Here is a 21,814-nt window from a genome sequence, read left to right on the forward strand (position 1 = left end):
ATGTACTTGTGGTCCTTTCTATGCAGACATTATGCTGCGTGATGCGATAGTGTACAATATGCCTGATGTCAAAATCAGAGCACAAACTTTGAAACAGTCCTGTTCATCATTTCAGCAGGTAGTGCAAAAACTAGAACAGTGCGATTCCGGTGTCTTGACGGCTCATACTATTTGTCAGGTTGAGTTCTTTGTGATCGCCCCATTTCGCACCGGCAGCGTGTGATAGCTACGCCATGTAAACAACCTTCCACGCCGCGAAATACGTTTACTAAACAGGCTGCTACACAGGCGAACAGAATTAAGTCTTCCCCTCGCTGCTATACACGGCACCAACGCCAAATCAGCCCCTCCCGACAAGCTCAGTGTTAACGCTTGTGGTAGGAAAAAAACTAAACTCCATCCACATAGCCTGTGAAGGCTCGATGGTACAACAGGCCGCCGTGTCATCCTCAGCCCACAGGCGTCACTGGATGCGGATATCGAGGGGCATGTGGTCAGCACACTGCTCTCTCGACCGTATGTCAGTTTACGAGACCAGAACCGCTACTTCTCAATCAAGTAGCTCCTCAGTTTGCCACACAAGGACTGAGTGCACCCCGCTTGCCAACAACGCTGGACAGACCAGATGGTTACCTTTTCAAGTGCTGGCCAGCCCAAAAGCACTTGACTTTGGTGATCTGACAGGAACCGGTGTTACCACTGCTGGAAGGCCGTTGGCTTGTTGTAGGAAGGGACATGTGCAATCTGTATGTATGCAACAGAACAAGCATAAGAATTCAGCCCACTCACAAAACTCTCGTCACAAGGCCTGTGTCATTAACGCAGTTGAGAGATTGCAGGGCACTCTCACTTTTGATAATATGTCATGCTGCTTAATGTTCATAGGGAAGGTGATCTTTATTTCTTGGTTGCTGTATCAGATATGATCTGACTTCATTCATGTGATGTAATGGTTGGCAGTAGTTAACGCTCTTGCTTGTGTGCTCTAGTGAAGGCATACGGTGGACTTTACCTGCGTTCGAAGGAAGTGGGTGCCAAGTTAATTGGCAGTAGTAAAAGTATACAGCAGCTGAGAGCCGAGGGGAGGTTTTCCTGTGGAACCTGGTGAAAGCGTTTGCCGACCTCCAAGTCCCCTTGGCTCATTCTGCAGACACAATCGGTGGTGGTGGTCAGTTGGCAGCCACATCCAGGTAGGCTGACTAGTGCTGCAGTTATGTGAGGTGCATTGTAAGACCTGATTGCCAGAAATAAAGCAGAGCATGGGCCCTTGTTAGGCAGAAAGCGGAAGAGATGGCTCAGAGTTACTGCGAATTTTATGGAACTGGGCACTGGCACCCAGGCGTCCAGACTCTGCTACGAAACATATTCGTGAAGGCACGAGGCTTTTAGCAAGCTTATGGCCTCTGTTTGGAAAGTTCGAAATGGACGCACCGTGAGAGATAACGTTCTTAGTATGGAGGGCTGTGGTTCCATTTAAATCATGCTCTTAGCAAAGACACGGTATAAACGCGCGGGAAAGACGGCGTGAAGCTGAATCTTTTTTCCTTCTCTCCCAATTAATTTTTAAAGTCGCTGGTTGTTCAGATCTGTATATGCAGAGCAGGGGGCGGTCTCCTAGCTTCGAATGCCGAGCTCCAGCTCGTGATTGGCTTGTGCTAAAGTGGGTATAGTCTAAGAATGCAAATGTGTATTGCTACTCAGCTGCGGAGGAAAGCTGTAGAGAAGGACAAGCTCTCTTGTAGTGGTGCTTCGCTAGTAAAGAACGTCAGGTCTTTACGTAGATGGTGAGACGTGTGTCCTTTGCTAGTGTGCCAGTTAGAGCCTGTGTCATTCACCATCTGAAGGTCAGAGGTACTGCTTCTTGCATCACGCATACAATGAGTCACGTGTGGCTGTAATTATTTGTTCTGAGTTGGCCATCTAAACGTTTGACGTATTCCGTCATGCATAGTCGTGTCAAGGCGTCAAATTGGTTTGGCCGACCAGCAAATGGGTCCAGCTGCACACTGGAATCCACTGGGGTTTCAGACGCTCATAGGGAAGTATCTGCATTCCACATCAACCGAACGCGAGACTGTGTACTCGCATATTAACGAACGCGGGCCGTTAATAACAGATTGCCGCTGTCCACCGTTACAGTCAGTCGTCGTACTGTGCCGCCCTCACCTGCGGAAGGGTAAAGTATTCGCTGCTACTGTGTAGGGCTCCAATATCTGCTTATCAGCCCTCTGTTCTTTGGAACCGTATTATTCTTTATGGAACAGTAGAGTATAGATTCTTGATAGTAGCATAGTTCTTGGGCCATACCAGAGATTCACATCTATGAAGTCAGATAAAGCGATTAGTTCTCGTTAGTCTGGTGGGTTGATCCCCAGCTGATCACTCGGTTAACCGTATTGTTGTTGTGGTTGTTGTGGTCTTCTGTCCTGAGACTGGTTTGATGCAGCTCTCCATGCTACTCTATCCTGTGCAAGCTTCTTCATCTCCCAGTACCTACTACAACCTACATCCTTCTGAATCTGCTTAGTGTGTTCATCTCTTGGTCTCCCTCTACGATTTTTACCCTCCATGCTGCCCTCCAATGCTAAACTTGTGATCTCTTGATGCCTCAAAACATGCCCTACCAACCGATCCCTTCTTCTAGTCAAGTTCTGCCACAAACTTCTCTTCTCCCCAATCCTATTCAATACCTCCTCATTAGTTACGTGATCTACCCACGTTATCTTCAGCATTCTTCTGTAGCTCCACATTTCGAAAGCTTCTATTCTCTTCTTGTCCAAACTAGTTATCGTCCATGTTTCACTTCCATACATGGCTACACTCCATACAAATACTTTTAGAAACGACTTCCTGACACTTAAATCTATACTCGATGTTAACAAATTTCTCTTCTTCAGAAACGATTTCCTTGCCATTGCCAGTCTACATTTTATATCCTCTCTACTCCGACCATCATCAGTTATTTTACTCCCTAAATAGCAAAACTCCTTTACTACTTTAAGTGTCTCATTTCCTAATCTAATTCCCTCAGCATCACCCAATTTAATTTGACTACATTCCATTATCATCGATTTGCTTTTGTTGATGTTCATCTTACATCCTCCTTTCAAGACACTGTCCATTCCGTTCAACTGCTCTTCCAAGTCCTTTGCTGTCTCTGACAGAATTACAATGTCATCAGCGAACCTCAAAGTTTTTACTTCTTCTCCATGAATTTTAATACCTACTCCGAATTTTTCTTTTATTTCCTTTACTGCTTGCTCAATATACAGATTGAATAACATCGGGGAGAGGCTACAACCCTGTCTCACTCCTTTCCCAACCACTGCTTCCCTTTCATGCCCCTCGACTCTTATAACTGCCATCTGATTTCTGTACAAATTGTAAATAGCCTTTCGCTCCCTGTATTTTATACCTGCCACCTTCAGAATTTGAAAGAGAGTATTCCAGTTAACATTGTCAAAAGCTTTCTCTAAGTCTACAAATGCAAGAAACGTAGGTTTACCTTTTCTTATTCTTCTGAGATAAGTCGTAAGGTTAGTATTGCCTCACGTGTTCCAACATTTCTACGGAATCCAAACTGATCTTCCCCGAGGTCCACTTCTACCAGTTTTTCCATTCGTCTGTAAAGAATTCGCGTTAGTATTTTGCAGCTGTGACTTATTAAACTGATAGTTCGGTAATTTTGACACCTGTCAACACCTGCTTTCTTTGGGATTGGAATCGTAGAGTTTTGTCATGACTAGCTCTCCCAAGGCCATCAGTAGTTCTAATGGAATGTTGTCTACTCCTGGGGCCTTGTTTCGACTCAGGTCTTTCAGTGCTCTGTCAAACTCCTCACGCAGTATCTTATCTCCCATTTCATCTTCATCCTCTTCCATTTCCATAATATTGTCGTCAAGTACATCGCCCCTGTATAAACCCTCTAAATACTCCTTCCACCTTTCTGCCTTCCCTTCTTTGCTTAGAACTGGGTTTCCATCTGAGCTCTTGATATTCATACAAGTGGTTCTCGTCTCTCCAAAGGTCTCTTTAATTTTCCTGTAGGCAGTATCTATCTTACCCCTAGTGAGACAAGCCTTTACATCCTTACATTTGTACTACAGCCATCCCTGCTTAGCCATTTTGCACTTCCTGTCGATCTCATTTTTGAGACGTTTGTATTCCTTCTTGCCTGCTTCATTTACTGCATTTTTATATTTTCTCTTTTCATCAATTAAATTCAATATTTCTTCTGTTACCCACGGATTTCTACTAGCCCTCGTCTTTTTACCTATTTGATCCTCTGCTGCCTTTACTACTTCATCCCTCAAAGCTACCCATTCTTCTTCTACTGTATTTATTTCCCCCATTCCTGTCAATTGTTCCCTTATGCTCTCCCTCAAACTCTCTACAACCTCTGGTTCTTTCAGTTTATCCAGGTCCCATCTCCCTAGATTACCACCTTTTTGCAGATTCTTCAGTTTCAATCTGCAGTTCATAACCAATAGATTGTGGTCAGAATCCACATCTGCCCCTGGAAATGTCTTACAGTTTAAAACCTGGTTCCTAAATTTCTGTCTTACCATTATATAATCTATCTGATACCTTCTAGTATCTCCAGGATTCTTCCATGTTTACAATCTTCTTTCATTATTCTTGAACCAAGTGTTAGCTATGATTAAGTTATGCTCCGTGCAAAACTCTACTAGGCGGCTTCCTCTTTCATTTCTTCCCCCCAATCCATATTCACCTAGTATGTTTCCTTCTCTCCCTTTTCCTACTGACGAATTCCAGTCACCCATGACTATTTTCAATCTGCCGAGAACACTGTAACATTAAGCACATGCTTGAGAACTTCTTTTTCCCACATTTGTAGACTGATTCGAACTATTTCGTTTACCGCCTGAATGGGGCGCCGCCACGTTGGCATTGGAGAGTGCGGAAGTTTTTAAATGAAAGGATTGCTGAACGATGGATCGGTTGAATTGGACCAAATGATGCAGCCTTACATTACTAACCTCCAAGGTCAGCAGGCCTTACTGTTTGTGACTATTTATTATGGACGTTTATAAAAGAATCTGTTTATCTGTCTCCGTTACCAAAAACAGTGAATGGACTGAGAAATAACAGCAGCTGTTGAATGTGTAACTCAAGACAAATTCGCTCTGTTAGTGTTTGCTTTGGCTTGTCTTTTGCTTACATGTGCCTGTAATCGTGTGTCTTTCAATCGATTCTAAGAATTGTAACGTTTTTGAGAGATTATTTTAGAAATTTACACCGTGGGAGCAACTTGAAAACCACATTGACGTATGCCGTGCATTTCAAGGCGGGCATATCGAACGCCTATGAAAAAGTATGAGTTTTCCATTCATCAAGAAACAAAATTCATTATATATGTTCATTGGTTTCACAAATATAGTCGTGCCAAATCGAATGATTCTTTTTCAATACCGTAATTTTACCGTGTCCACGTTGTGAATCATTCTAGTAGCATCCCGATAGGAACAATTAGTTTGATGTGCTAAACTTAAGTGAAGCAAAACCACAACAAGCTGCTTAGTCTTATGGAAAACCCTAGTTGTAGGATGTCAATGGCAGGGTCATCTTCATCAGGTATACACCTTTCTATCCAAGGTAACTTGCTGTCTCCTCCCTGCAAAAAAATTGTCAATCTAGGCACAAATTTCCCTTAATTCCCCATACGATCCGGCTTTTGATAATAATACAATAGCGTGCAGATCGCCAAGCCAGTCTAATGGCTACTACAAATTTTTATTCTTAATCTGTAATCTTTCGTTTAAACTTTCGTCTCCAGTGTTTCAGGCGAGTTTAGCGTTGCCTAAGTGCCAAGTGGCGTTGTCGCCTCAGTTAATGTTGTTTGTTCCCGTAGAACGTGGTAACAAAAGAGCCACTATGCACCACTGTCAGTAGCCCGCATGGAGCAACGCGTGTTGGCTGTCGACTTTGCTGAAGCGCTGGATGCAGAATGGACGCTATGTGGCACCTGCTTTCACCTGGCAAAGACGTGAACTGTTCCTATCACTCCTAAAAGGAGTTCCGCTTTGTTCCGCTATTAAAACTAATGTCTCATCAAGATAATCTAGACTGGCTGATGGCCTCAGAGGTCCGCCTGGGTCCACCCATAAGTATTCACTCTCAAAACGGTACAAGGTTAGAGTACAATTAACTTTTTTTATTTAAAGAACGCTCTTCAGATGCACATATTCCTGACTGTCCTGACTAGGAGCTAGTCTGTCTCTTTACAGTAATGTGTTTCTTAATAACCATTATGAATTTATTTGTTAACTCTTCATTTTGATTACGTTCTTACTGTTTATTTTCGCTCTTGCTGCTTAACGTACTCTGTTTACAGTCGGTTTTGTTACAGAGATGGAAATATTTAAATTACCTTCATTTCTTACTCTCACATGCAAATACAACCCAAACTGTATTTCGTCTTATCTTCTTGCCAAAATCATTTGGTCATTAGAAAAGTGTATCGTTTCTAAAGCAGCGTTATATATTTTAAAGTGTTTTGATATCAGCATCCTATGAATTGACCAATTATCTTAATAATGCGTACAGAGACATAGTTTCCTTCCCATACGTTATCAAAAACACCAGAGAAATGCTACAGGCCCATTAAGTCCTCTTATCATTCTGTAATAGTCAGTACGTGCTAATTAAATGGTTCAAATGGCTCTGAGCACTATGGGACTTAACACTGAGGTCATCAGTCCCCTAGAACTTAGAACTACTTAACCTTAACTAACCTAAGGACATCACACACACACCCATGCCCGAGGCAGGATTCGAACCTGTGACCGGAGAGGTCGCGCGGTCCCAGACTGAAGCGCCTAGAACCGCTCGGCCACGCCAGCCGTCTACGTGCTAATTACATACTGTTCATACGTACACTTAATTCTAAGATACTGCATTCGTTTCTGGAGAACAAATGCAAAAAAAAAGCGCACACACTTTTGAATACATTGGAGGGGGCATAAGAATAATAACAAAAAATGGTGAACATAATAATGATAACGAAAAATGGTAATTTTGCTCATTGCAAAATCTTTTCTAAGCATTGGGATTTTTTACTATGACATGTGATTGTGTTTATAAATCAGTCTTGCATATCGAAATCATCCTTAATGATTGTTACACGCAAGAATCTGTCATTGAGCATGGATCGAGATAAAAACTGAACACGTATTTTGCAAGAAACAATAAACGTGAGATTCAAAACATCGTATTCTGACTATAAGCTTCACTATAAGCTGCCTAAGGAGATTACCAAAACACTTTTTTATTCACAAAGCGGTTTGTAAGTGCTTGTAACGCAATTCATTTTATAAAGCGAAATATTACTTAGACCAAACTGATCAGGGTGTGAAAAAAGTAGTAATGCATTACAATGCAAGTAAATAACATAAAGAAAACTGTGCTATTTCACAACAAACTTCTGCATAACAATATCTTTTTTCCTGCCAAAACTCACACCAGAGTCATGGAATGGATAACACTAACATATTCTGTCTCTCTGAGCTCAACACCTCACTCACAGAATTTTTTTGCCAAGCAAAATGAGAAGTCGCGATACATAAAATAGTGCCGAGCGAGGTGGCACAGTGGTTAGCACACTGGACTCGCATTCGGGAGGACAACGGTTCAATCCCGCGTCCGGCCATCCTGATTTAGGTTTTCCGTGATTTCCCTAAATCACTCCAGGCAAATTGCCGGGATTGCTCCTTTGAAAAGGGCACGGCCGACTTCCTTTCGCGTCCTTCCGTAATTCGATGGGACCGACGACCTCGCTGTTTGGTCTCTTCCCCCACACAACTCAACCCATAAAATAGAAATCAAACATCGTCTTCATGGTCTTAATGTCAGCTGATAGTCTATGTAGTGCGTATCTGCGTGTGGTGCGTAGGGTGATCGGCACTGAAAAATAAACGAACAATGTAACACTACTACTGTACTTTATTGAGCAAATTCTTTTTAAGTATGCATTGAGAAAACAACAGTCGTGTGGTCCCCACCCGGCCATCCAGGTTTTGTGTTGTTTCCTTGAATTATTTGTGGCAGGTAAAAGGATATTTCTTAGTATAACGCCACAAATGACTGAATGCCCCATTTGTGTCAAACTAAACCAACAAGTATGTACAATATGTAAATTGACGGTGGAGGGGGAGAAGGAAGAGGAATGGTCTATTGATTTCAGTTGCATTGGGACTTTTTGAAGAATCAGCGACGACGAGTGAAAACTGTGTGCCAGACCGAGATTCGAACCTCTCCTGCTTACTAGGCAGTTGTGTTAAGCACTACTTAACCAGGACACAGTGTACATCGCAATTGCGTCCACTATCTCGTCACGTCTCTCAGCCGAGACACATTCCCACGTTGCGCCACCTATCTGCATTCCCTTTCCATGTCCTTCGTGATCGCTTCATTGAGACTCACAACGGAGATCGGACTTAATTACGCTTCTGCATTGAGGTGGTGGATTCATTGCCCATCGAGGCGAATTATTTTCGTCAGGGCCGGACAGAAATTCTGTACGCGTGCGGTGCTCCTGCACTTGTGCAACTCCCGGGTCACAGCGTGCACGCCACGGCCGTCAAGGTTCATGTAGTGCATGTTTCTACGTACAGATGTCGCTTTATCCACGTCCTGGGACACTCTGTACCGGCGCATTCTAGCGCTCTTTCCACAGCTTGCAAGCCAACCATGGGAAGGTATTTCGCGTATTAAACATTTAAAATACTATCACAGTCTACTCATTGAGACGTCTACTTTTATGTTAACAGTTTAACCAAGTAAGTTAACAACCATGGGTTTTTATTAAGGCAGCTTGACTGACGGCACGTAAACACGCGTAATGTTTTTGATCAAGTATTTTAGAAAGAGAGCGACTTCCAACGAACCTCAGTCATGATTTCAAATAACATTAAACCAATGCAAGATTTCCTATAACTAATTCTCGGTGCCCTCAGTTACACCCACATAATTTCTGTCTTACTGACCTCTGAACAGAATGACAACCGCAGACCTCTCGATGATCACCTGTGCCATTATTGCTATATCTTTCATCAGTTCCGTCTGAAATCTACGTAATAACCGACAATTAGATGAATGTTATGTTTTATCGGCTTCAACTGAGCGTAGCCCTTCACACATTAAAAAAAACCCTAAATGTAAGTATACAACAATCGGTTTAATGACCAATTTTCCTGATAATAATGTAACATGGAGCAGAATGAGGCAATAATGCACAGTTAGTAAACACTAATTTTTAATTATGAAAGGAATAAATCCAAACACGTTTATCACTGGTCATGCGAAATGATATAGTTAATATCGGGCACAAAAGCACGGCTCATTGACAAACGCAAGCAATTGCAGGAGATTTTCATCACTGATGCTTGATCGAAACGACCGAGAACAAAGATCTGCCGTCCTTTGCATTTTCACAGTACTTGCCATTTCTCAGTACTTCTCTGTTAAGGTTAGGGTCACCAGGGGTAAACGAGACTGGGTATGTTGCGCTCTTGCTTGTACCACTTAAACAGCGAAGAGGAGCCGCCGCCGTTCATTTAGGACACACGTTTAATAACAGATGTCGCTGTCGCACACGTGCAGCACTTCCACACGTCTGCACACTGTGCAGCGTTTGGCCGGCCCTGATTTACGTGAATGTGTGGTGTCTGTTCTTTATGTCATCTCAAAGTAGCTGCCGTAGTAGGGATTCACGTGAACTTTGTCGTCCTTACTCCAAGAACGATGTTTTAAGTTCCTATAGACTTGTTGCTGCAGTTTCGTATGGGCCTTACGGACTTATTACAGTATTGTCAGTGGGTCTCTAAATTTGTCCGTCGTCTGTTGTCACGCCTTATAATATCCTATAACTAATCTCAAAGTGTCTTCTATGTGATTTCCATTGCAGATGCACGGCACGTTCCCAGAACCCTTCCATAATATTCAAGTATTTCTTTCGCCTTAGCTAACACTGATTTTATGTGAGCGTTCCCATCGCTTATTGACCTTGCACCCAAATACTTGACGATCTGAGGCACTCAAAATTTTCAGTAGTCAAATACTTTACGGTTCTTCTTCTTTGTTATAAGAGAAGCCTTACATCTAGCCATCTTTCAGGACAGGAGTCAATCGATACATTAAGTGGAAATTTGCTTCTAGTCTATCTGTAGTTTCTTATTATCATCCAACGACGATACTTTCTTGCTCACAGTTGCACTGTCAGCGAACAGTCACTCTGCGCTGCTGGTCCTACATGTGAAAACTATTTCTGTTTATTGAAAACGTTAGAGCGCCTATTACGCTTCCTTGGGACACACTTCCTTCTACTTCTGTTCCTTATTTAATAACCTGTATTTGAGTAATTACGAGGGTTGGAACTTAAATAGTGGCAGCTATTTATTCATAACCGATAGACAAGATTTACAAGTTTGCACCTGTTACTGTCCTTCATAGTAGTCTCCAGCGTAGCATAGAACTCGTTGCCAGCGATGTGGAAGGCGTGGTGTACCTTTATCAGAGCCTGTTTTGTTGATGGTGCGAATGCAGCGGTCTAAAGTTATCGTGATTCTCGAGTACGACTGTGATTGTTTTACACTAACGCACTACGTCACTCTGCGGCAGACCGTGAATGCACAGTATTACTGTTAGTTTTTGAAGCATCACTTGCGACCTCCTTTGCGAAAGAAGCGGCGACATTTTCTGCGCAACCCACCCATCATTTTGCACGACAATGCGCGGGCGCATACAGCGCAAGCTGTGGCTGCTCTGTTCGGTCGATGGGAGTGGGAAGTACTGTACCATCCACCATACTCCCCGAACTTAAGTCCTTGTGACTTTGATTTGATTCCGAAGATGAAGGAACCACTTAGTGGCATTCGCTTCAGAACTGTTCCAGAGATTCCACGGACAACAGACCATTCCATTCGCACCATAAAAACGGCATACTACGCCTTCTGCATCGCTGGCAACGGGCTCTACACAGCGCTGGTGACTACTTTGAAGGACAGTAACAGGTGCAAACATGGAACTCTTTTGTATCGTTTGTCAATAAATAGCTGCCACTATTTAAGTTCCAACCATCATATTCTTGGCCCTCTGTATGCTCTATGATTTTTCAGAAGAATACACCGATGCAGTAGATATAAGATGACAGTAATGTATTAGTGTTTATATCGGTAACCCTAGGTGGAAATGATGCTGTCTCAGTTCACCAAGGAATGGCAGTGACTCTCGCTTTAATCCCTGCAAACGATGAGCTGCCACTGCTGATCATACTGCTTTCGCAGCGAAGTATAATTTCTTTATACGAATTAGGGAACACAACAGCATAAGGTTCTCGATAACCGCCGGTATTTTGACAGGTGAGAAGATTGTCATTTCAAAGGCACATTTATGCTGAGAGATCGCTGTGGATCTCAGTTTGAACACTTGGTGGGCGGGGCTTCTCCGACGCAGAATACAGAAACGCAAGACACATACAGGATAATTAATCAAAGGAATAATGACAGAAGCCACTAATGGGTAATTAATTAACTCTTTCGTAAACTTGAAAAATTGTGTCGGACAGGGATTCGAATCCGAATTTCTCCGTTTCTCGCGAACTATCGGCTTGACTGGTTCGATCATCCGGACGCAGCCCCTGACCGACCCAAATTTCCGACTTATTCATACACTACTTTTATAGTGCCCCTACCCACTATCGTCACTTCTCGTACCGATAGCTAAATTCCCGTAGGAGTTCGAGCGTTGTGTGCATCTGCGCAGAAAGGACTATTCGACTGCCTCGCCCTACGTATCCTTGTGTAGTATCTATTCTTTCGGACATACATCTCCCATTCTGCTACAGTGCCTTTAAATTCACGTACAAGCAGTCTTCTTGTCAGTACTTTCACGTCGTAGAAAAGATGTAATATTAATTATTTTATTGCCTATTCCTAATAATAAAATCGATTCATCGATCAAGTGTTTCTTGTGTTACACATGGTTTTCTTCGCAATTACATCTTTGTATATATGTTTTTCTTGCCAGCTACGGTGATAGCCTTTTCTAGAGTTGACCATTCTTCTTCAACTGAGCTGCCTATTGAGCTATTCCTTATTGCTGTATCTACAGCGTTAGATAACTTGAAGCCTATTCCTTACTGTCGTATCTACAGCCTTAGATAACTTGAAGCCTATTCCTTATTGCTGTATCTACAGCCTTAGATAACTTCAAGTGTATCTCTTCAGTCCTTAGGTACATTTGATTCCCACTTCCTTACGTATTGTTTCTTCTTTATGTCGATAGCTCTAAGGAAATGGACATTTACTGTCCCAGTTCACCAAGGAAAAAAATAATAAAAACAGTTAACTTTTTCCAATTCATATGACATGTGAGTAACCACATGCGTAACTTACATGACTTTTTTTCCAAATGAAAGACAACAGAGCTTGTAAATATGCATGTACCTCGGTCGCTCTGGTTTTCCAGTATTTTCGTTGCGCAGAATTTTTTGGGTTAGGACTTCGGCAAAATTTTGTTGGTGGATACAGCTGCCGGCAGTTGCTGTGATTTCTTATAAAAAATTCACTTTCGTTCTGTTTCGCTTCAATAGTTAACTCGTCTACGTCACATATTCAAACACTGGAAAAGGGAATACGATATCTATTGGGCTCGTTTATACAGCAACTAGAAAAAAAGCAAACAGAGGCTCTGGTCGATTGTACATGTTTTGTAACAAACGACTGAGCCAGAAGGGAAAAAACGGTGGCGTTATTGTACGGCTGAATGCAAGGGGTCGCGCCCGTCCAATATTCCACGAGCGCCCCGCAGCCGCCGCGCCAACTTTTAACTGGCCAATTCCAGTTTTATACTGGGCGGCACCACTAAAAATTTGGCAATTGGGGCGCACCTGCTTCCGCTCCGCTCACAATTATTTTCAATTCTTTAGTGCTGACTGAGACTTTGGAAAAGTGGTAATAAAAATGGGCGCTAGAAGTGAGGGATGAATATTTGTCTTTGTTGTGGAAGTAGTTTGAAAACGTACAGCCTCTGACGTGACGATGCGCTACAGATGTTAAAAGGCGGGTGCACTAGGAAGGTTTAGAATAAAGAAATTACTTAGAACCAGTACTTATACCTTACTTCCGCAATTAACTGTTCAAAGTGGTTTCTCGATGAACGAGGTCGCTAGCGCTCTAATACTCATAGCTGGCATAGAATAAGTAGCAATAATATAAAACCGAGTAATTTCAAGTAATTTAATTAACACAAGATTCTATATTTTTTTACATATGTCTTACATTACTATTGCTTGTTCCACATATGTTTCATATCAGAAAAGAGCAACGGCTTTTCTGATATGTTCATGCATAGTTCAGGTTTAGGAAAGAACTTGGTTGACCGTTTAATTAATACATGAGAATGGAGATACGTGACGGACTACTGTTCCATACTCAACACTCCCTACAGCTCAACAAGTATTTAGAAAAAGAATGTTGAAAATATTGTCCACGAGAAATATTCTCATCTGTCACTTCAAATAAAGAACGCTGAGGTAACAAAAACTACCAGAGGAAAAAAATTTATAGTTGATATGGACGTTCCACTAGATCTGTTGATACGATGGAGAAATATTTTTAAATTCCTTTTATGTTCGATTTTGAGAATCATTTTGATTTTGGGGATTTGTATATTACGACCTGCTCACAATGCACTGTTTTTTCCCATGTGTACGATGAATAATTAACGCGTTGGGTGGGTAGCCATGTTTATGGTGAGATACTCGTACATGCCTACTGAAACCACTAATACTGAACGTTGTTACCTACTGCTTCCCGAATCCATGTGGCAAGGTAAACACATACATCCTGCGTGTTGAAACTGTCCGAAGTCATCTGTTAACAAAGCATTCTGCGCTGGCTGCATTTCGGAGTCACTACGAAACATTGTAGAATGCATTGAGAAGTGAGTTAGGCAAGGTGACTATCTCACCTAAACTATCTTTCTCAGCGTTAGGAGAGGTTTGTTAAGCTGAAAACAAAGCGGTATACGCACAAAAGAAGCTTATCTGATCGATCTTTAGTTTGTAGACGACATGGCTTTTCTTGTTTCGCATCCAGAAGAACTCCAGCAAAGGATGCTGGAACTACTACAAAAAGTAAAAAAAGTGCGCTTGAAGATTAGGCGCATTAAAACGAAAATAATTGGAAAAAGCTACACAAGAATACTAAGTAATTACTATTAAAAACAGTCTTGATCACGATTTATTTTATAAGGTGACTGGTTTCGACCACTACTGTGGTCATCTTCAGACCATTGAGTGGAAACCCCTTTCTGTTGGTAATCTTTAAAGAGTTATACGGCCTTACTAACTTACAGAATTCAAGCGTAGACTTTATATTCACAAACAGCTAAAAACTTCAGGGTTGCCCAGTGAGAAATGAAAGGATGAAAGTTGAAAAAACCAAGATAAGATTATACAAATGGTTAATACAAACAACAGTTATATTTACAGTTATTTACTATTCCGTAGATCATACAGGCGGCAGACTAGAGAACCTAAAGCTGGAAAAGACCAGAACGAGAAATGGCATACTAGGAGTAAGCGAGATAGATGCCCAGATGCTGCAGACTTCTGGAGAGGCACCCACAGAGTTATTCTCAGTAGAGATGGGCAAACTCGTTCATCCTTGGCAACTAGTTCACTGCTGATCGTTCTTTTTTGGGAACCGTTCATTTTTACTCGTTCACCGTTCATTTGTGCTTGGTATATGGTTCTTATGAAAAACTGAAAACTAGTTATATAGGTGACTGAAGGCTGGAGGGCACCAAGAGGGGGCACTTACCTCGCCCCTGTAGTATATAGATTTTATTCATTACAGAATTCTTACACAATTTTAGAAGTAATTTCTGCGATTCTGCAGAACCTCTCGCGTAGCCAACTGTAGCCTTGTGTGGCTGATCGCAGAGAAATAATATAGGGTGGCGCACGGAAAACCGGTCACGAGTACAGACTGCTCGCCAATTACGGACGATGTGTTGCCCGTTACGAGCAGATACAACAAACAGACAAACATGTAATAATTAGGCAGTGAAGAAATAACAAGCTAATACAAGCAACAATTGCGAAACAATCGATGACGATGTGTAGCGAGCTGGAGAAGAGAACATGAAAATCTCACGCGAGGCGCATGGGCTATAGCTCATGTAGCCTTTTAAACCTGTTGGTCGCTGTTTCCCAACTTAATAGACCACAAGTGTCTTGTATAAAATTCTTCGTTTCGACTTCCACTACATAGCTATGTTACGTTGTAAACAATAATCGTTTACACCCTATATATACTTCACGTTGTCTCTGAGTTCGTAGGCAAAGTAGAGACTTTATGGAAGCGTAAAATAAAATGTGGTTTTCTCATACTTGCGTCACAAGCTTAGTAAAAATTAGGTTTTTATGTTGCATTATTAAAGTTAATGCAGCAATAATAATGATAATTAAGTTCGCAGTAATAAAGTTTTTGGTTTGAAAGCTCCTTCTTAACAAATGTTTTTGAGATAATAAGTAAATACGATTTTATGGCAATCTATGTCTTTTCAAATGGAGAGGCACCGCTTTTCCTACTGAGCCAAAATGACCCACAACCCATTTATTTTTTCAAAGAAACCAAACTATCAGGTAAGGCAAATTTAAACAACCAAACTTAAAAATAATTAGAGCCTTCATAAATGTAATGTTTTGTATATGAAAGATATACGAAAATCGTTTCATATGAATTTTCTTACACTAAAAATTCAGCAAATTATTGAAAGTTAGCTGCTAAATCAAGTCGATGAAACCAAAAAATATATGAATAACAAAAAAACTTGCCTTGTTATAAGTATGTCTTCTGCTGTTCATCGATATAATGAAGTGAGCTGATATGTCCTTTTGTTACCTGAAAAGACGTACCTATTACATACAACGTAATTTTTATGTAATTTACGTAACTATAAAATACTTTATGATTACCGGTTGTGGACGCTGCATAGCCAGAGCCAAGTGCAAGAACAGTTTGGAACACATGTAAAATAGGCGAGCGCAGTGAACGAAACGAACAACTGGACACTGAACTAACTAGGAGCAGTCGGCAGTGGAACTGCGGCAGGTGGTCATGCGAAGAACGACGAGTGCGGCCGAGGGAGACCGAGACTGAGACGAGCACGTGACCGAGGCTGGAACGAGAACTGCTGAAGTGACCGCCGCGACCGAAGTGAACTAGTGAACTATCAAGCGATAGTTCCTCGTTCCCGGGAACTATAAGTAGACCGCCGCGACCGAAGTGAACTGTGAACCGATCGTTCCTCGTTCCAGAGAACTATAAGTAGACCGCCGCGACCGAAGTGAACTATGAGCCGTTTGTTCCTTGGAATTCGTTCCTCCATCCTTTGGTTCATCTTGGTGAACCGTTACTTTGCACCTGTTCGTTCGCGAACTACCCATCTCTAATTCTCAGAGGCTGCGTAGAGGAGCGACTGGGAGAAAGAAGGGGTAGCAGTGGTCATTTGCAAGCAATTCGGACGTAGTATAAATCATTAACAACAAATTAGAGGAAGAATATTACTTGTACAATTGGAAACAAAACCGAACAACTCAGTGATAATCCAGGTGTTCATGCCGACATCAGCCTATGATGAAGAACACCTGGAAAGAACGTACAGCGAAATAAAATGTGCTGTAAACATGGACAAAACACTAAGCAGCCTTACGTCTGTAGGAGACTGGAATTCATCAGTGGGAGAAGGAAGGGACATCACTACAGTGCGATCTTCTGGGCTTGTAGAAAGAAATGATAGGGGATCTAGATTAGTATAGGTTTGTACAGAACAACTACTAGTGATACGCAGAGCGTGGTTTCAACACCACACACGGAGAACGTATACTTGGAAATCCCCTGGAGATAGGACGAGACGTCAGATCGAATACATTCTAGCTAGACAAAGGTTCCGGAAACAAATAAGAGACTGTAAGAGCAACGCAAAATAGTGATAGAAGAATGTGATCTGAAATTCATAAAATCTTAAGAAAAGAACAAGGGAGGAACGGGATCTGAATAAACTAAAAACGATATGATTAGGTCGACGTACAAGCAACAAACACATATGGATATAGCTATCAAAAACACCAGAAATGTTGAAGGAAGATCGGAGTCCCTCAAAAGCAATATCCTACGAGCTACCAATGAAGTAGTTTGGAGACAGAAGACAAAGCATAAAAAATAATGGATTACAGAAAGCATAATAACAAAAATAAATTTAAAACGTAAGCTGAAACAAGACAACACCGACGAAGGACAAAGGCAATATAGAACTTTGAGGAACTAAATCAACCGATAGTTAAACAAAGGCTAACACCAATTGTTCGAGCGCCAATGCAAAGAGGTGAATGAAATGATCAAAGTAGAAACTACGAATATGCTCACAAATTATTGAACAGTTGTTTACAAACAGACAAATAAAATGCAATGTAGTCTAAAACGAGGATAGAAAAGTATTATAAGAGCGGAACAACGTAGCAGAATGGTGGAAACAACACCTTGAAAAAGTGTTAGCTGGAAATAATGAAGATCTGGAACTGGAGAACGCCCAGAAAATCGATCCGGAAATAAAACGGAGCCCATATCTTGCGCTATGAGATCGACATTGCATTGACACAGTTATACCTGGGAAAGCCACTGGAGTTGATCATATACCAGTAGAACTGACAAAGGCTACTGGAGAACAGCTACGTAAAGACATGTTCCATCTCACACACCTGTTCCATCTGATATGTGAAACCGCCTAGCTCCCAACAGACTCTAAAAACTGTATCACAGCGCCAGTACCAAAGAAAGGATTACAAAGAGATGCGAACAATATAGAACCCTCAGTTTGGTATCACGCACCGCGAAGACCTTGACCTCTTGTCATTCTATGGCGCTTAGAAGGCAGAATAGATGCAATGATCACGGACGACCAATTTGGCTTCAGAAGAGGTGTAGGCAAACGAGAAGCAGTCCTGCATACGATTAATTCTTCAGAAGGTATTAATTCTTCAGCAGATATATGGTAGTGCCTTCTTCAAATTAGAACCAGCCTTTGAAAGAGTAGACTGGCGACTGAGTCTTAAGGTGCTGAGAGAGATTCGGTAAAAGGCGTAAAGACAGAAGAGTAATGCAGAGACCGTTTAGAGAAGAGGTGGCTGTGATAAGGTGTGGAGAAAATGAAGAAGAAGCTGCTATTAAACAGGGTTTACGACAGGACTGCTCACTCGCTCCTCTTTTGTTCAATAGGTGCATTCAGAAGGCAATAGAAGAAGCTAGAGAGAAAAATAGGAGCTATAGCAAGAATTAAAATTCATGATAAGAAAATAGATACGCCGATATTTGTTGATGATATCGCAGTGTTAAATTTAGATGCAGAACTAATAGAAAAGATGCTGGTCCAGAAGGAAACCAAACACACCTCTTCCTATAATCTGAAGCGTAATACAGGTAAAACAAAAATCTTAGTGGTGAGCAGACAAAACACCGTTGTCCGGTGCTCACTTAACAACGAGGGACTGGAGACCGTCCAATCATTTGTCTACCTTGTGAGTAAACTTACATGAGGCGGAAGGTCAAGACAGGATACTGCAAGCCCAAGCCATCAGCCAGACGGTGCTTTTAACAAGAGCAGAACCTTTTTCACACCTTGTAGCACAGGAAAACATCGAAGGAAACCTTATAAAGACTTTTTTTGGGGGGGAGTGTGGGGGGGGGGGGGGGTTGTGCTGTTGTACGGAAGTGAAGCGTGGGCACTCTAAGAAACAGAAAAATGTAGAATAACAGCCTTCGAGATGTGCTGCTGCTCAGGAGGTTCAACGTGTACAAGATCTCAAACGAAGAGGGGTTCCACAGAGTGGAGGGAGAGAAGCCTTGTCTTCTGAGGGTAACTGAACACAGAAGGGACAACGAACTGCCTATTGGCTTCTGTCTCGGGTTCTTCGGCCGACGTTCATCTAATGATTTTTCTGACGTTTCGCCAGCACGAGTGGCTGGCATTGTCAAAGCTTCACCCTCCATTGCTGGTGGTGTACTGGAGGCGAGCTCGCGGCCGCAGACTATATGCACCTGGCGCGCCAACGTCCGAGGGCTTCTCCGCGGTCATTTCCGGTGCGGTTCTCCTCTTGCTACCTGCGATGGTCGTTCGCTGCAGTACGGGAAGCCAGGATCCGTTTACCTTAAGGCTTTCCTCTTTCTCGTTGAAACTGTTCGCGTGTTTTTTGGATTTCTACAGCTTCTCTGAACAAGCGCGTGTGATAGTGCTTCTCTACAGCCAGAACTTCCGTGTCGGCGAATTTTATTACGTGGTCGGTCTCATTCAGTGCGTGCTCTGCCACGGCCGATTTCTCCACCTGCCCCAACCTGCAATGTCGCTGATGCTCTTTGATCCTGGTGTTAATTGATCGTCCAGTCATTCCGACATAAACTTTTCCGCATGTGCATTGTATACGGTATATTCCCGACATTGCAAGTGGGTCTCTTTTCTCCTTCGCCGATCTAAGACACTCTTTGATCTTCCTTGTCGGTTTGAAAATCGTCTTTACGCCATGTTTGCGCAATATACGGCCGATTCTGTCCGTCACTCTGGGAATGTATGGCAGAAAGGCCGTACCCGACATTTCTTTTTCTGGTTCCTTACTTCGCCGAGTGTTTGGCTCTGTTACACTTCTAATATAATTTGTGGAGTACCCATTGCTCCTCAGAACAGTTTCCAGGTGTTGCATTTCTCGTTTGAGGTGTTGAGGCTCACATATTCGTCCTGCTCTCGTTACGAGCGTACTAATCATGCCTCTTTTCTGGCTCGGGTGGTGGTTTGACAGTTTGTGCAGGTATCGGTCCGTGTGTGTCGGTTTTCGATACACGCTGTGTCCCAGGTTTTCGCCGTCCCTTGTGACCAGCACATCTATAAATGGCAGTTTCTTGTCCTTTTCTACTTCCATGGTAAATGTTATGTTGGCATGGAGGCTGTTCAAGTGTCTCAGGAATTCACCGAGCTGTTCTTCACCATGGCTTCACACCACGAAAGTATCATCGACGTACCTGTACCACACCTTAGGTTTGCAAGTCGCCGAGTCCAGTGCCTGTGCTTCGAATTGTTCCATGAAGAAGTTGGCCACCACTGGACTGAGAGGACTACCCATGGCGACGCCTTCCAGCTGTTGGTAGAAATCGCCATTCCACACGAAATGAAACAGAAGGGACACGTGGGTCACCCGTTTGCTGAGAGACACAGTGGTATCATTCAAGGGACATTAAAAGGAAAAAAGTACAACCGGACGACCGAGATTAAAACACATCCACTAGATCATTGAGGATACCAGCTGCACCACCCACACTGTGCTCAAGAGGAAGGATCGAGTCATATACGCACAGCCAACTGCTACTGACGTACCTCATGTTTGAAGACCTAAGAAGACGGAAAGATCAGATTTACAGCAAACGTTATGACGTCGAATGTGCCAACAGAACAAATACATAACACTTATGTACAAAAATAAAAAAAATACATTGTTGCATGCTGACCATTTATAAACATTTATAATGATACCAATCTGTACATGTCTGTCTAATGAGAATTCCTCTAAGATATAGAACGAGTTGATAAGGAGAAACTTAGCTTTAATCACAAAACACTCCTATCTGCCAGACATTTTCTTTCCATGGGAGGACTGTCGAACAGTGCGGTAGCTGGATATTTCACAGTTCTTTGTGCCATTAAAGGTTAACGCAGATTATCCTTCCCTCCAGTGTTGTGAATATCACTGTTGCTCTCAGTCTTAGACAGAACGTTGTTCACAATATAATGACAGAATTATAAAGGGTTGCCAGAAAAAAGTAGGGAAATCATCTAGTAATGAATATTAGCAGTACGCCTGGTAACTTAGACGGAGGCATACAGAGCCAACTGCTTTTGACATTTTCGCATATGTCATATGCATTAAGAAGCCGCTGAGTTCACGCTCTCTGATAGCGAATTAGACCCAAAACGCAATACAGTCACAAACCATCTGTAAGGAAACAGACACAAATACACTATGTAAAGGCCACCGATCGTCAAGTGGTGTAGAGTTCCAGCCAGCTGCACAGTTCGATCCCGACGCTTATCGAAACCTGCGCCTCAGATGATCCACAGCTGGCAGCAGGAACTATGTGACAATTATTCTCAATCATGCTTTCACATTACGTACATCTGGACTGTGGTTAGAAGTTTTCTTTGTGTATTTGCCTGAAGGTCCTATACCCATTTGGTACCTCCGTTGTCACGTGCTGGTTAATCATGCTTCGATTAAAACGCTGGTAACTGCCTTCATTCATAATCGTTGTTTAAAATATCATACGTTACTGTTTTTACCAATTTCCTAATAGAACGTTAGGCTAATGAGGTGTTTTCTTTACAGTAACTGGTTAATAATAGCGTGAGGTAATAAGGTACATCTGATCTGTATTTTCACGTACCTTAAGAGGGTCTTAGGACTCAAGTGACAAACCTACCTTCTATAATAGGTACAGAAAAATATAAATAAAAAAGACTTAAATAGCAAATAGAAAATAAATACATATCACTGCAAACACTTGAAGAGGCATTAAAAGCAGACTACAACCAACCCAGAATTTGATTTCCATGTTGACACCATGTATACCCTCTTGGTGTGACATCCAAGTCATTTTGTACTGCCAAATTTCATAAGTGGGTAAATGCACTGTGAGACTATGATTAATATTCCCAGCTGCCCTCTGCTCTCTGATTCAAATTAAATGCC

This window comes from Schistocerca piceifrons, chromosome 1, assembly GCF_021461385.2.
Source record: "Schistocerca piceifrons isolate TAMUIC-IGC-003096 chromosome 1, iqSchPice1.1, whole genome shotgun sequence".
Lineage (NCBI taxonomy): Eukaryota > Metazoa > Arthropoda > Insecta > Orthoptera > Acrididae > Schistocerca > Schistocerca piceifrons.